This window comes from Microtus oregoni, unplaced genomic scaffold (genome assembly GCF_018167655.1).
Source record: "Microtus oregoni isolate MIOR12 unplaced genomic scaffold, Mior012 000013F_ref0000133, whole genome shotgun sequence".
NCBI lineage: Eukaryota > Metazoa > Chordata > Mammalia > Rodentia > Cricetidae > Microtus > Microtus oregoni.
Window position 1 is genome coordinate 49,211,041 of NW_024543072.1, and position 18,076 is coordinate 49,229,116.

At 38.4% G+C, this 18,076-nt stretch overlaps 1 pseudogene; it reads left to right on the forward strand.

Moving 5' to 3' along the window:
* Positions 1-10,014: 10,014 nt before the first annotated feature.
* LOC121455315 lies at positions 10,015-11,402 on the forward strand (annotated as a pseudogene).
* The last annotated feature ends 6,674 nt before the right edge of the window (positions 11,403-18,076 follow it).

Below are 18,076 nucleotides of genomic sequence, written 5' to 3' on the forward strand. Positions count from 1 at the left end.
CTCATCAAAAGTCACGATTCAGAAGTGCTTGTTTTTATTTTATGGACAAGAAATCTGAGACTGAGATTGAGCACATCACTGAAATTTACATAGCTAGTGGGAGGGGAGCTCCTACAGGAACTGGGGAAATGGGAGTAGTGACTGATTTGTCTTTTTCATTCAAAAATCCTGCTGTTCTTTTTATATTTTATTGTTTCCGGCAAACAGCAGCTTATGTTGGCTTCCCATCTGTGTCTTCACATCTGTCATCAGGCATTGCTTACTCACCGTGTAATGTGGAACATTTATAATGTAAGCACATGAAGTATACTACAACACTGTGGACAGTTGTGACATCATTTCCTAATGTCCCATTAAAGTCAGCAGAAAGTACAATTTTAAAATCACATAATGTTTTCCACTCAGTAGCTGGCATATTTATAATTTTCAGTCAATGCATGTTTTCAATTTCACACCATGTGATTCTGAACTAACAATTTCAGGCCAGTGATATTTGTCTTTGTCTCCCTCTTAATGAACTAAATGTTTCCAAAAAACATTTAGTAATATAATTGCGTTCCTTGGAAAGATAAAGCCATTTCCTCTGCCGATAATATTCTCAATATCCTAAAGAGATTAGAATCAGTTGGGGGTGACTCACAAGAGTGATTAAGATCATTTTGATCAATCTTAGCAATTGGTTCTCATCAACACAAAATTCTACTTATGAGATTTTTCCCTTTTATATCTGCTTTCTTTATCTTATTCATGTTGACTAATCACTATTTTCTAATATTTTAAGAAGGTAGATTATGAACAACTCAAGGGTAATGCTTGTATTTCATAGTTCTGCTCCACAGGGAACACAGTGGCTTCATTTCCTTTTGGGGTAAGCATATAGCAGCTGTATCTTAAGAAATTTAGCCAGAGCTATTACTTCCTTTTCCTCATAGAGCCTCTTGCTTTATGACAAATGCTTTCACATGTTAAATCACAGTGTATTGGTAACCCAAAGATCCAGAGATTTTTCTGCTTGCTGAGTTTCTTTCTATTCTCCATGCCTTACCAGTTCTCTTGTAGAAGATCCAAGGCATACACAGTTCCTAGAAATGGAAATTATCCCTTTTATGCTTTGAAGTTATGGTAAGAAAATTTCATTGGAGAAAAGTTTCAAGTTACTGTGTACATAATTTACAGGCAAATCAACAAAAATTTTAAATGGTACAGTAAGCAAAAGTAGTACATACAAAAATAGATCTTAGGAATGGGAGAGTGCCTTATCCTTGTTTGAACTAGTGTTTCTTCATTATACAGTAGCTCTTGTAGAACTCCGTCAGACAGATATATCTGACTTATTCCTAGTTCCAGTCTACGAGACTTCATTTTAGAAACACTGCATAATTGACTTAAATTGTGATGACAAGAATAATGTGTTCTCTCTGATTGTAATTTTTAGCATTTCCTCATTAAGCTCATTACATGGGAAAGCAATGATTTAAAATATTATTTTACAGAAAAGCAGAGTACCATTACTAATGTTGGTAAGCACAACAATTTTCTCTGGAAGAAGATTTTCATAGAAAAAAGACAGAAGTAAGAATTAAATATTATAAACATGGTAAATGATGTTTAAGCTTTGTGACCAGAAGGATGTATGTATTTAAGTTCATTAATGAGGCTTTTGCATTCTGAAATCAAACAAATTATCTTAATATGTCATATTTATCATTTATTAGATTCTTTCTCTCCTTAATTAGGCATATGTAACATGAAGGGCCTGCTTGTTGGGGTTTCTGTCCCACCTGATACCCCATAACTAGCAAGCCCCAAAGAAAATCACACAGAGATCTCCTTAAGTTATAAAACTGATTGGCCCATTAGCTCAGGCTTCTTGTTAACTCTTGTAGCTTATATTAACCCATTGTTCTTATCTACATTAGTCACATGGCTCGGTACCTTTCTCAGCTGGGTAGATTACATCTTGCTTCTTCCATGATCTGGGCAGGACTAGCGGAGAGAGTTTCCTGCTTCCGAGAATACTCCTGTTCTCATTGCCCCACCTCTACTTCCTGTCTGGTTGACCCACCTATACTTCCTGCCTGGCCAATCAGCGTTTATTTAAAACGTAATTGACAGAATACAGAATTGTCCCCCACCAGGCATTAAATTTCATTTGTTTGCCCTTTGATCATCTCAGTGTTTGGTTGCTGTAGAATCACTATCTCATAGGGTATTTACCAAAAGTTACATTCTAATTAAGTGAGATGGTCCATATGGAAGACCACCTAATAAAGTCTATGTGATTTGAGACTTGTAGGAAGATATTTATATAAAGGAATGTGTTAGTCAAATGATTAGAAAAGATATTTTTTTCTCTGTCTTCATATTTCTTAGAGACACCTCTGCCCCTTCTCATGTGGTTTAGTTGGACATCAAAGTTTCATCCAATATCTCCACAGCTAAAACATGTTGAGATGAATATTTCCCAAGTTGAAATCTAACCTTTTCTTGCTGTAACAAGAAGATGAAAAGTCTTTCGAATCCTTCTTCTGTATTAGCCTTCATTATTTTCTCAAAAAGAGCCTGTTCTTTTCTAATGAAAGACAGAAAAGAGTAGATCTAAATAGATGTGGTGGTAGGGAGGAATTGGGAGGAGTAGAGTGAGGAGAAACTGTAATTAGGATATATACATGAGAAAATAATCTATTTTTAATAAAAAGGGGAAGAAAAAGTGAGGTCACAGGGCAAGTGTCATAGTTAACTTCAGCTATCAAAACTGACACATTCAAGAGTCACTTGGAAGGAGAGACTCTCACATATTAAAGTGTCTTGATGAGACTTTCTTATGGTCTTATCTGTTAGACATTTTCTTATTTACTAATTGATTGATGGGAGGTACATCTCACTGTTGGTGGTGCCAACCTAGGCAAATAGGCCTGGAATGTTTAAGAAAGATTATATAATAAACTTAATAAACAAAAATGGAGGGAGGGGGAGAGAGAATGATAGATAGATAGATAGATAGATGATAGTTCCTGTCTTTTTTCTACTGATCTTCTTTATTCACACTTTCAAAACATTTGTGCTATAATTAAAATATTAAATAAGCTTATATTAATTTTAATCTTGCTTTATTTTCTTGATATTGTGGCTCCTTTTAAAATCATATATTGTCTTATAGCATTCTTAGCTACATTTCCATAGATCATTAAAAATTTTTAGTTATTCACAAAGCTCTTGCCATCTGCATGAATTTAAGTGCTTTCTTTTTCTTCCTCATTAGAGTAATTTGTAATCATATTAGCATAACTTTTATAGTCTTATGCCCTTTTAGATTATCAATATTCTTAAGATCCGGGGTAATAAAAACATTTCCTGGAATGGTTTGCTATTAGGAAGCTATTTATTATTCATTGTTGACTGAGTTACACATGGTTTCTGAGTTTGTGGATGAAAGACAAGTAGACTTGACATATGGTCAATGGAGTACTAAGAAATGATCAACCACCAGCTCACCAGAGGTGGAAAAAGCTCATCGTGCACCACTTCCTGAATTCCTCCTCAAGATTCTCCCACATGACCGATTTCAAACCAGCAGACTGATATTGCTGATGAGGGAGAATGGAAGAGATATGCATAGATGACTCTATGAGCAGGATCTGACTTGGTTCCAGCACACCTGTTTTAGACACTGGTTTCATGCTCAGTACTCCCTCAGTCTGGAGTCTCCTATCCAGAATAGACAACTTTGGATTCTTTTGGCTGTTTTATATGACATTTTGATGCTAGTATGAATTCATAAGTGTTCTCAGATAATTTGCCACCCGTTTTAGACATTACACATTGACTTTTTATTATAAAAAAGGGGTCTAAAATTCTTTATATTTGCCACTCCTATTTTCTTTCCTTCCAATACTACTATATGAAAATGTTTACTTAAACCAACACTAGAGATTATTTATTTGCTTATGAATGCACAATTTACACTGAATATTTTTCTATTATTATATTGCATTTTCTGCTTTTTCTTAAAGTTAATGGTTATATTTTATAGCTATAACTATTTTTCAGCATCTTCCATTGGGTGGACTCTTCTCACTCTCCCTCTCTTTATCCCTACCTCCTCCCTCTCATGCTTTCTCTTTGTATCTCCTTCTTCCTCCCTTATGTATGCCCTCACTTTCACTTTCTTGCCTCTCTCTCTCTTTCTCTCTCTCTCCACCACACTCACATGCATACAAAAGCACATGCACACAGACAAACATTTCATTATTGCTTCATCAAAAATTACAAGATCTTCAATGGCTGAGAACTTTAGGAAATGATGAAATATCTACTTTAGTCCCTCTTTTCCTCATTGAGTCTCTTCTTAAAATGCTCTTGCTATTCTGTTATGGCCTTTCATCATCATTTGAGGGAATACTACTTTTGTTTCAGGATTTGTGTTCCCTACTTTTCATTGTCTAGTTTATGTGTCACTATTGATATAAAAACTTATGTGTGTATACACACACACACACACACAAAGAGAGGGGGGCAGAAAGGTTGGGAACGAGAGAGCGTGAGGGAGAAGACAGACAGAGTGCAATTAGTGTTGTTCACATGTATATTTCTTTAGGTATGAACAGGAATAACTTTACTGTAACTTCTCACCCAAGCCCAGGAACTTGAACCACTCAGGACCAGACACCACAGATTAAAGGAACTAGCCCACCCTGCTCTTTCTGGGTTGGTGGTGTAGGAGATCCTTCTGTCGTTGTGTTGCTTTCATTGGTTAATAAAGAAACTGCTTTGGGTCTGTTGATAGGGCAGAATTTAGGTAGGTGGGGGAAATTAAACAATGCTGACAGGAAGAAGACAGAGTGAGGAGATGCTATGGAGCTGCCACCAGAGTCAGACATGCTGAATCTTTGCCAGTAAACCACTGCCACATGGAGATATGGTGTGGGACCATGGTCTGTATCCTGTCAATTATACTTTAAATAAGTGCTGATTATGCACTAGCCAGGCAGGAATTATAGGCGGGACAATCAGTCAGGAAGTAGAGGTGGGTAAATGAAAACAGGAGAATTTTGGGAAGGGGGAAGCCCATTCCTCTGTAGCCCTGACCAACCACAGAAAAAGCAAGATGTGACTGCCTTGCTGAAAAAGGTACTGAGCCATGTGGCTAACACCAATAAGAATAATGGGCTAATATATGTGCTGGGATTAAGGGTGTGTGCCACCATTACCTGGCAGTACTTCAGTTTTAAGCTCCCTGGAGACTTAAGTCTTATCATATGCTGAATTAGGAACAGATGATCAGTTAATCAATAAGTGGGAAAGGGCTAATTGAATTTCCTAACCTCGTTCCATTAATCCTTAGTAGTTTGATGCTCCTTTCTAAGGAAACATGAGATACTTAGTTTTCTGAGTTTCTGAATCTCCTGAAATTAGTCTATCAACTGGCATGGGACTCCCCTCTTTTACCTAATCTGATTTAGTGTTTGGATTTTGATTGTTTTTGTGTGGTTAGCTTTATTTCTTCTGTTGCCTGCTCCAGTTAGAGCAGCTTATCTAAGTTTGTTACTGCCGTCTTCTCTATATTTCCTTCATCTTAGTAGGTTTTGCCTATTTTAAACTCTCCATTCTTGGAACTTCAGTAGGTTTGTGGAATGGACAGGTCAGAGACATGGCTAGCTTTGCTGCTGGAGTACAGAACTCTTTTCGCTGAACCTCATGACACCTGCTTTTCTGAAGCTGAGAATGTATTTTACAGAGGCTCCAGTCTCACACTTGATGATCACAGACTGGAAGATGCTCGTTCCTCCATCCCTGAGTTCTCATTTCCACTTCACTGATCCTACTCTTTATGCTTGCTTATCACTGTATCCATGGTAACACTTCCCTTCTCTCTTTACTGAAACTTCACAGAGATAAAATAAAAAGGAAGTCGGAGCCTCTTTGTGCAAAATATGTTTCCTCTTCCTGACAAAGCTCTGCTACAGAAGAGGAGATAGTGGTGATTAGTTGGGAAATATGAGGGAATGGAACACCATAATTTCCGATGATGGCAGAGTGGGAAATATGAGGGAATGAAATGCCGTTATTTCTGATGATGGCAGAGTGTGTCAGGGACTTGCAACAGCAGCAACTTTGCTGGTCCTCCTCCCAGCTAATGTTTTTCTTAGGGTCTTAATGTCAAAATATTCTTCTTCTGCTCTAAAATTAAGCAAAGTATTTTCAAATATATTTTAGTATATATAGATCTAGTTGTATTCAAATTATATTCAAGTAGGAAGCAAAATGTTTCAATAATTTTGATACTTTATGAAATGCATGCATTATTTCCCTATGCCCCACCAAAGAAAAGTAATCCCTAAGCACACCCTCCCGCCAAATTCAAAAGTCTCCCTTTTTTATTATTTTTATTTTATGCTCATTGACGTTTTACCTTCACACATGTCTGTATGAGGGTGTCTGTTACTGGAGTTAAGACAATTGTGAACTGCCACGTGGGTCCTCTGGAAGAGCAGTCAGTGCTTTTAACCATGGACCTATTTCTCCACCTGCTAGAAGTGTCTTTCTTACGAGAGCACTTCCATAACTCATGCCCTGTCAGCAGCAGGAAACGTTCAGTGCAGGTTGTCTTCAGCCTCTACTCAGGTAGGTGATTCCTTTCTGCTGACTCACATCAGCTCCATAAGCTTGGGTGCAGCCTCAAGTCAGTGATATGTTGCTATCTCTAGCAGAGTTCAGTTCACAAAACCAGAAACTAGAATGAGCATTACTTGTTGAACTGTTAGTGCTGTGTATTTTGTGACATCCATTTGAGAATCGGTCTCTTCCTATTTCCTAATGCCTTACCTACTTAATAGCAACAAATATGTTCATTAACTTGATTAGGGAAATAATTTATTTATAAAATCATAGTGTATCCTTTAAGTACACATAATTCTTACCTGTCAATAATACTTGCATCTTATAAAACTGGAAAAATGTTGGTCTGAATTTGTTATTTCTTTCTAAGAAATATTATATCCATGCAAAGAAAATTTTAAATCCTGCATTATTTTCTCTTTACATGAAGTTAGTTTTTTTTTTATTTTGCCCCCATTGTATTTTATTTAGGAAAGCAGACAGTGAAGATTGTAATCTTCAAAGTAGTTATTTCCTTTTCTCCTGCAAACTGATAGAATAAATTCTAATAATCAGTTTCTCAGTCACTTCATCTGTACATAGCAGTTGTAACCTGTTCCTTTGCATGCCCCTAAGTGTGGCCGTGCTCAGAGCAAAGCTCCAAGACCTCCACACAGACTGAACATTGCCTTTCCCTCATAGTTGCTGTCATTACCGAAGAAATTCTTATTTCACTCTCTGCCAACACATATTCCCGTTTGTTTCAAGGTTCCTCTGTATTAAATAAGTAAATTCACTAGTTTTCAATTCTTTGCCCTAGAAAGTTGCAAGAATATCTCTCTTTCTATCAGGGTGAAATCAGACCCACAGAGTCAGGATTGCCTTTGAAATTGACCTACAATTCAGTTTAGAAAGAGAAAGTGTGACTAATCGCTCCATATACCAGAAACCCGAGTCCCATGACCTCCAAAAGTCTCATTTGTCGAAGTTTTGAGATGTGTATCATGCATCGCTCTTGATCTAGCAGGCAGAGTGAACGACTAATGGCAACTAACTCATGTTTATAAATCGTAATATACATTGAAATATGGTGATAATAAAATCTTTTAAAGTAAATGATTTCTGTTTACCTTCAGCAAACTAAACAGTAAATGTGCAATCCTTTCCTATCTTCATTGTCTAAACTGCCAGGCACTACATTTCAGTCTCTATCTTGAATGTGGAGAGTTGTTCAGCTTGTGAAATATGAGCATATTTTTTAAGATTTACATGGGACAAAAACCACATTCATTATGACTAATGGATCTCAAGTTAAGTACGTTTTTAATGTTAGGCAGGAATCATTTTTGTTGAATGATTTACTGTCTTGTACTATGAAATGAATTTAACTGTGCACTGTTTTTTTGCATAACTAATAATAATAAACATCTTAGGTAAAAATTTAGACAACCTAATGTGCTCCATAATGAGAAAGGCTGATATTAACATTTAGCTTCAAAATGACCTTTTTTTCTCATCACTAGCTTTTCATTAGTGTTAGAATTCAAGTCATTTCTTACCTAGCCATAGTGTAAATACAGATGTGTAAAAAGAAACCCCCTGATAGGGAGGTAGAAAGTAAAACACAAACAGCAACAAACCCTAAAGCTACATGTAGATTATGTAGGCACCACTTTAGGTATTTTCTAATGTAGGTGTTATGAGTCCTTTCCTGGGCAGTTTTGAGCAAATTTCTATTTACCATAGAGACAACACCAACGTTCAATTAAATAATGATTCCTCTTAAGTGTAGCTAATGAACCAATGACTTTATTATTTCTACTTATAAGAATATGTGTTATTAAAATGTAACAATATCACTGGAAGTCCATCCCAGCATGGTGGCAACTCATGATGATTACGTTCCGCAGTTCTCTGTCCAACTTGGAGGCAGTTCCTCTGCAGTTTTTTCTACCCAGCAATTGTTTCTCCTTTTGTAACTATAGAAAAGACTGCAGTGGTTTTGTAGCTCTCTAAGCTTTCCAGGCCTTGTAAATCTCATGAGTTGTCTGTGCCTTCTAAGTTTCTTTAGCTTACTGAATGTTATGAACTTCGTTTATTTTTTAGGGAGTGGATACTTTGGAAGAAATAATTGCACAGCATCAGTGCTAGGGGGTAATGTTTCAGAATGATGACTAATTATAAGAACAAAAGTCATACATAAATAAAATATCCACCGTGCCACAAGGACAGGCAACAGAGTAAGGCTAGCATTTAAGTAGGAAGCTAGATAAACTAGTCCAGTATAAAAAAAAAAAGTCAATAGTGTAAGTGGCATTAAAATGTATATTTGGTGAAGAATTATTAAAATTATTTTGAAACTACTAAGCAAGCAGCACTGCTGAAAATATTCACAGTTATTATCCATAGGCTATTACTGATTTCCATATGACTGTTTATTACTAGTGATAATGTCAAACTCTCTGGTTAGAAATGGCTGCATGGGGCTACAAAGCAGAACTAATGAATGAATGTTGCAGAGAAAGCCACACTTTAAAAAAAAAAACAACAACACTGTGGTGTTAAAGAGCTACAATTTCTTCAAACATGCACCCGCTTCGTATTTCAAGCACATGTTTAGTATTTTCCGGTTTCCTGTCTGCTTCTTGTCTCCATACTGGATATGCTGTTTTAACTCCTAAAAGATAATACAATACTCCATAAAAAGAATCTTAGGTGAACTACCCTTTGGATGAGCTTTATAGAGACTCGTAGTCTGTGCTAGGTGAGCAAACCTTAAAACCCAAGGAAGGGCTGATTGGAAGAGGCAGCTGCAATGGATAGTGTGATGGGGATCCTAAGGGAAAGAGCCTTCTACTCCCTTAATTTCCCAGGATGCTAGGGTAATTATAGCATCACACCATAAGCAGCATGCCAGGGTTCAGAAAGAGAAAGAGGCAGCCTTCAATTACAGAGAACGTGAGGGATATCTACTACCTTACAGGTTTCTGCTTGACAGTGAGGGGACAGAGTTGTATATCATGGGATATAGCCCACTTGTTAGAAGTCATTACGGTGCTGATTGAAGCCTAACTACAACTCAAGGCTTGTTTGTTGACACTGTTTTGAGAAGAGACTGCAAGATAAGAAGAAATGTTTCCTGATTCTTGAGAGAATGAGAGATGGCTCTCTATGTCTACCTCTGTAACTTAACACTGCCTCTGTGTGTCCTCTTAAGCAGAATCCTACAAGATGATACAAATTATGGGCAATGGCCATACTATGTTCTGTTACTCCAGCTCTGCTGTCCTAGCCCTTCAATGTACCTTCAGTGAGGGAAAGGTCACCAGAGAACACTACCTCTCTGTACTATTAAAAGTAGGAATGGCTTATTACCTTGCCTTGCAGTGATCAGAGCTGGCTGAAAGAGGAATCATCATGGCAGCAGCGTTCCGCAGAGGCTGTGGGGTCCTAAGAAGTCTTTCTCATTTTGAGTGGTGAGTGCAACACACGAAAGCGTCTCTCAAGAAGGAGCCAGGATTAGGGTTTAGTTTTGAGTTGTCTGAACAGCAGAAAGAATTCCAAGCAACCGCTCGAAAGTTTGCCAGAGAGGAAATCATCCAGGTGGCAGCAGAATACGACAGAACCGGTGAATACCCATTCCCCCTCATTAAAAGAGCCTGGGAACTTGGTTTGATCAATACACACATTCCGGAGAACTGTGGTGGTCTTGGACTGGGAACTTTTGATGCGTGTTTAATTACCAAAGAGCTGGCGTACGGGTGTACAGGGGTGCAAACTGCTATTGAGGCGAATTCTTTGGGGCAAATGCCTGTGATTCTTGCTGGAAATGAGCAACAAAAGAAGAAGTACTTGGGGAGGATGACTGAGCAGCCAATAATGTGTGCCAACTGTGTTACAGAGCCCTCAACAGGCTCTGACGTGGCGGGTATTAATACCAGAGCGGAGAAGGGCGATGAGTATTTCATCAACGGCCAGAAGATGTGGATAACCAACGGAGGGAAGGCCAATTGGTATTTTTTGTTGGCGCGCTCTGACTCAGATCCTAAAGCACCTGCTAGTAAAGCCTTCACCGGGTTCATTGTGGAAGCTGACACCCCAGGAATCCATGTCGGAAAGAAGGAATTAAACATGGACCAGCGATGTTCCTATACAAGAGGAATTGTCTTTGAAGATGTCAGAGTGCCTAAGGAAAATGTTTTAATCCCTGAAGGAGCCGGTTTCAAGATTGCAATGGGGGCTTTTGATAGAACCGGACCTACAGTAGCAGCTGGTGCTGTTGGGCTAGGCCAGAGAGCTCTGGACGAAGCTACCAAGTATGCCCTGGAGAGGAAAACGTTTGGAAAGCTGCTAGAAGAGCACCAGGGAGTTTCATTTCTACTTGCAGAAATGGGGATGAAAGTTGAACTCGCAAGACTCGCTTACCAGAGAGCAGCTTGGGAGGTTGACTCTGGCTGCAGGAACACGTATTACGCCTTCATTGCAATGGCCTTTGCTGGAGATATTGCCAATCAGGTAGCGACTGACGCTGTGCAGATTTTTGGAGGCTGTGGGTTCAACACAGAATACCCCGTGGAAAAGCTGATGAGAGATGCCAAGATCTATCAGATTTATGAAGGTACTGCACAAGTTCAGAGGCTGATCATAGCCCGTGAGCACACTGGAAAGTTTAAAAATTAAAAGGAATTGCTATTGAAAAGATGCTACATCCTCATGTAACTAAATCTCAAGACACTGTTTATGCTTAAGAAGGGGAAAGGGGCTTTATCATCTTTCCCAGGATATAAAATAAAGATGAGTCACCCAAAAAATAAAAAAAAAAAGTAGGAATGATAGAGAACTTAATCTTACCACGTGTAGGTGATTACACGGTTATTACTGGTAATTCATGTATTTCAATCCCTCGTCAAATTCCACACACTTCTTTTTCTTCCTTCTAGAATCTTGAAATCTACCTTTAAATTGAAGCAACAGTAAGATTGTTACATTCTTACATATTGCTCCCATATTGCAGTCTCCTTGACATTATATTGCGTGTCATCATTAATTTTTACTCCTTAAAACTTTGATTTTAAAAACAATCTCATATACTTTTATCTACAGCTACCAAGTGCAGCTGTCTGTACTCCAGGGTGGACAGGGAAACTAAGGTTACCGTATCAATGAATTAATCTAATATGGAAGTCTGCAAAGATGAACCATGATTACATATTCTGACTGTAGTCATCTCTCTCTCTCTCTCTCTCTCTCTCTCTCTCTCTCTCTGTGATATTTATAATGGTTTATTTGTGTATTTTATATGCATGTGAGTGTATGGGCATATATGTCTATATGTGTTGATACAGGGTCAGTACAAGATGCTGGGAATATTTTTCTGTTAGTTTTTCCCTATTGCTAAGGGCCAGGATCTCTCACTAAACCAAAATCTCACTGTTTGGACTACTGGCTGGCCAGTGAGCTCTTGGGGTCTGCTTGTGTCTGTACCTCAATGCTAGGGTAACAGGCACATGCAGCCACACACTGCTTCTAACGTGCATGCTGGAGATTTAAACTGGAATTCCTGTATCATCACTCTTTCAGATAAAAGTGCTCTTGTTCACTGAGTCAGCTCTGCAGGCATTTTAAAAATATTAAACTTTGCAGCCCAACTACATGCCAAGCATGTAGGGAAGATACACAAAGCTTGCACACCCTTTGTCTACATTTCTTTTAAATTTTCTCTTGTCTTGGTTTCCTGGTATTTCCTTTTTCTCTTCTTTAGTTTCAACATTTTAACTCTTGTTTTTTTTTTTTGGCTTATGTTGAATGAAATAATTAGAATGATGACACACCAGCAAAACCGCACCAAAGCTTTCTTTCACATATATATTTTCGTTTACTGAAGGTAGGGGGTGCTGTATGCCAAGAAATCATCTGCAGTAACTGAGACTTCCCAAGTACAGACACCTGAAGGCATTTATAGTGCCACATTACAGAATTGCTTTAAAATGTATCATTTTTCTGGTGCTGCCAAATGTACGATGATGCATGTCCTTATGGAGGTACGCCGACAGCAAATGTCACATACATATTCTTCTCATCGAAGAAGCAATGTGTTGTAACTAACAGTGATTTCTCAAAACTACAGATTAATTGGTGGGGAATTAATTGAGCCTATCTCATACATAGCAAAGTATCCTCAAAGTGAGTTCATCTTTGGTAATGAAATATTTATGCAGATGAAAAGATGCTGGGCTTCTCTGATAAGTCTTCTCAAAAAAACCAAAACAAAACAAAAGAAAAAAAACCATCTAAACAAAACCCCTCCAAACTCACACTAAACAGGTAAATGAGAATTAGAGTAAATTTACAGAGGACAATAATCTATTGCTTGTCCTTCCAAATAAGTGATGTGTTTTGAGGTTTTTCCTCAAACAGTTAACAGTTTGAAATACTCCGTTACTTGGAAACAGATAAAAGGAAAATAAAGTGCAATTCGCATGATTCATATGAATTATAAGCACAAAAGGTAAAATGTAGCACAGAGCATTACATAATTTTGAGAGCTTCCTAAAAGAGTCAGAACTGAAAACTTTGAAAGGTCAGTGAATATTGAAGTGTTTTGACATGCCATATGGATAAAAAGCCTCAAGGACAGGCAATTTGAGTTGTTCATAAAAGGTATTATTTCTCTAAAACATTCACTTTTGATATTTTCCCATATTACAGTCCTCTGCTGACTAAATTGTACACGACAGATATGTGAGACACTCCAAAAAGCTTTGCAGCAGGCTATATCCAACAAACTGAATTCTCCAAGATGAAACTTTCAGTTTTAAATGTTCAACTTCCCAGACATGCAGAAGATGTCAGACTAAATCTGAGCATTTGGAGAGACAGATAGAAGAAATGTCAAAATGGTGAGAATTGATTTCCAGGTCCACTTTGTGCATACTTGGATTCAATAATTAAAATGTGGGATAGTGATTTTTAGTTTTAAAATGCCAATCAATAGAGTAAAATCATTTATCAATTAGCGACAACCCAATTAACTGAGTTTAAGTTGGTGATAATCAGAAATATGTGTTTACTGATGGAAATTTTCTAAGTTCTTAGAATTAATCTGAGTTTTTCCATTCAGGACAAAATGAAGTCTGCTTTAATTTCTAGTGATAGAGTCTTTGAATTTTTCTTTATCCTAGGAATATACACACATCACACTCAGTTTAAAAACTCAGCATTCCTCATAGTTAAAAATAATATGTTGAAAAATAAGACACAACAGAGTAATAAGAGCAGGACTGACTGACTGATTGATGATACCTATTTGGTCCAGGGTGCCAGGATGCTGTTGTTGATAGGGATTTTTGTGTTGGAGTGCTTCTGAACAGACATTGTGAACAAGACAAATGAAAAGATGTGGCTTGTTGTGTGTTTAGTAGTATTTACCCGTATGCTATCTAACATCTTGTTCTAGGTAATGAATAATGAATGGTTTCTTAACATTGAAACATCGTGGTCATTTTTTTCTGTGGGATGTATAGGAAAAATAGAAAGAGATAAAGTATTTTCTCTTCCCGGAGATATTAACACTCCAGGGAAGAAAATCCAACTATATACATCAAATCAAGTAACAGAACTGTCCAGCACCTGCTTACAGTAATTGCAACATGGGAAAGATAGGAAACAAAACATGGATTGAAACTAGAAACTTCTAGTTTCAGCTCCTGGCTCGGTTTCTTTTTATGCCTGGTGTATTTGTCTTTCCTCTGTTTGTGAATCCACCTCAATAACAAAAGAGAGACTAGCTTCGGGTGTACCCTTATGAGGATAATAAGACAATATTTATAAAATCACCACACACACAGTGAACCTCGAAATTTATACTCTTCTCAAAGACTGTGTTACTTGTGCCTGGATGATACTCAGAGAAGGACTAGCACATGCAAGACCTTGAGATTTATTGTAACACTGAAAAAGAAAGCCTGCATGCATGTGCTTGTCTATATACAGAAACACATGCACATACATGTATATGCACATGTACATACACACACACACTTTGTCACATTAGTACCTAGATTCAAGTGTCATAACGAACTGTGTCTATGCTCAGAGGAAGCATAACAGACTGAGGGTGGGGGGCACCCTTCAGTTTTTCTCTCCTTCCTTTTCAAGCTTACTCTGCTTTCTTATAATGGTTTAAAGAGGGAAGTCCATAGCACTGACAGGTGGAAAGAAATGGTTCTTGAATCTAGAATCTAAAGGGGATTTATAAAAGTTGGTCAGTACTTTGTTTGAGGGTGTATCATAGACATCCAGAAGATAAAATTGTTTTTTGTGAACCTTAATTACAAGAGCTGGGAGTCAAGGCTCAAGAGTCAACCCAATAATGTGGTGCTAGATTGTCAATAGTTGAATTGTTTAGTTTTATTTCTTTTCAAATTTAGTATTAGTTTTACTTAGTTTTATTTCTCCTCAGATTTAGTTCACAAAGCATATTCAGCCTGACCTAGTGATCTAGTGGCCCTAGAAGTGTAAAGAGAGTGGTTTTGACAGCTGACATTGTGCTCTCCTATGCTGTATTCAGAAAAGGAATATTTTCCATCAAATTCACCCACATAGCTAACACCTATGACTGAGTCATTTGCTTTGGAGACTGGGTATTCAGCTGTATGGGAAAGTGACTTTCACTCATTGAAATTTTATTCTCATGGACTAGGAAACTGAGTGAAGAGCCAAACCGGGGAAGGTGGCAGATAATTTAATGATATAAAGTAGGATATGCAAATAAGAATAAGCACATCATACAGGTATAGGATTTTCTATAGGCTGATCAGAAGAGTCCTCAGTGAAAAGCAACGTTAGAGTGAAAATATAAGGGATTGAAGGAGAGACCTGAGGAGATACTTAAAGCAAAAGAGCTTTAAGTGCAAAGAATACCCAGTGTAAACCCTGTGTCTGGAGATGTTTGAGTGGAAGGAAGGAAATCATCACTGCTGATAGAGTGAACCAAGGAAACAAATACAAGATCTTAGGTTAGACAAGTAGCAGGCCATGATCCATAAGAATTTGGAGGCTATCATTTTCCAGGAAAGTATTAGCACACTGTTTGGTTTATCCAGTCACCATTAAAAATTACTCATAATGGGATGATTTAAGTGGATAAAGTGTAACACAAGCATGAAGACCTCAGTTTGAATTCCCAGCATTCATTTAAAAAGTCAGGCATCATGGTGTTGTTGTATAATACTAAGGCTGCCCCATAAGGACACGAGACTCCTAGTGACTCAAGTAGAGAACTAGACCAGTCTTTTAGGAAGCCCCAGGTTTAGTTGGTGACCCTATCTTATAAAATTTGGTGAGGAACAATACAACAAGACTTCCTTCTGTCTCTGGTATCCACCTGCATGGCAACATGCATACACTTGTACAATCACATTAGTCACAGATACATGTAACACACACATATACACATGTACACTCATAGTCATGTAGCCACAGATGCCTGTAACACATACACACACATATACACATGTGCATGTACCCTCACATTCATGTGGCCACAGATGCATGTAAAATACACACATTCACATGTGCACACACACATATTAATCCTTAAAACTGATTGCTTAAAGTGCCATGCCTTGGCTTAGATTCACCCACATTTGGTTAATTGGTGATCAGCAGATTTAAGATTTAAGTGAGGTTCAGAAGAGCTCTGTTCCAAGATAACGATCAGATTCATTTTAGTTCTGCTTGTCCATTTCTCTGCTGTTCTCCAAAGCTACCAGGTTAAGCTTTTCACAAAGCAGTGCTAGATATACAAGACAAGCAGGTCTTGTCCACAAAGAAAGATGAGTTTTAAAATAGTATTTCACTAACATCCAGCTGTACAAAACCAAAGAGTGGGGCCTTGCCTTCCACTTCTGGTTAGATGTTAGTCATATTTCAAAAGACGTGGTTCCAACTACTAACTTGACTATGGTAGGCCATAACTAAACCCACAGAGAATTGAGCAGAGGAATTTGGTGATAAATCTTGTTTGTAATGACATTAGTTTAGCAACTTTTAAAACAGACTGCAGAGAAGAAGCAATATTTAAAGGCATGTAAAGAAGAAAAGAGGACAGTGGCTTTGATCATAGTGAGAGCAGTGCTGGTGAGCAGGGGTGGTTGCATTTGAGTTACGTTTGGAAACTAAAGCATATTGATTGTCAGGGAAAACCTGCAAAGAATATTTTATTCAGGACTATTGCAAGATGAGAGACTGGACTGAATTGGTTTGTAACAGAAAGTGAATGGATTGCTTAATCTCAAGGCAAATTCTATAAAAGTTCAGAAGACATGGGAGAAGGTTGACAGCAGTGTATATTTGGTGTTCGATAGCTGGTTCTCATCAAAGTTCATCTCCTACCTTCCTTTAAAAGAATGATGTGACCGAGTGCTGAACTCCCATGGACTCATTACTACTCACAGGTAGTAAGTCTATGTGTGCTAACATCACACAGTAGGCAATCACAATATTTATTCTTTTAAAAAATTGTGTGTGTGCATGCACATATGTGCTCATGTGTATTACAGCATGTGTCAAGTCAGAGGGTAAATTTGTAAAGTCCTTCCATCTTTTTTTAAATTTTTTTATTTTTCCATTAAAAAATTTCCACTTCCTCCTCTCCTCCCATTTCCCTTCTGCTTCCCCACTCCTCCTCCTCCCTCCCCCTCCCTGCTTGAAATAGGGCAGGGAACCCTGCCCTGTGGGAAGTCCAAGGCCCTCCCCCCTCCATCCAGGCCTAGGGAGCTGTGCATCCATATAGACCAGGGTCACAAAAAAAAAAAAAAAAAAAAAAAACAGAATATGCCGTAAAACAAGTCCCAGTGCCTTTATCAACGGATTCTCAGTTAGACCCCCTTGTCAGCCACATTCAGAGACCGGTTTGATCACATATTTGTTTAGACCCGGTCCAGTTGCATTTGGTGAGCTCCCATTAGAACAGGCACACTGTCTCAGTGGGTGGAACAACCCCTTGCAGTCCTGACTTCCTTACTCGTCTGCTCCCTCCTTCTGTCCTTCAACTGGACCTTGGGTGCTCAGTCCGTTGCTCTGATCAGGGTCTCTGTCTCCATCTCCATCCATCTGAAGACTCTATGGTGATATTCGAGATAATCATCAGTGTGATAGTGGGGCAAGGACAGTTCAGGCACCCTCTACTCTGCTGCCCATGGACCTAACTGGGGACATCCCCGTGGGCACCTGGGATCCCCTCTAGAGCCAAGTCTCTTGCCAACCCTAAAATGGCACCCTTAATGTAGATATCTTCTTCCCTGCTCCTATATCCGCCCTTCCTCCATCTTTACCCTCCCATTCCCCCAAGGTCTCCCCAGTCTTTCCCTTCTCCCTTTCCTCTCCCCTTCTCCCCTTCCCCCAACCTCACCCCACCCCTACCCTCACCCCCATGCTCCCAACTTTTGCCTGGCAATCTTGTTTGCTTCCAATTTCC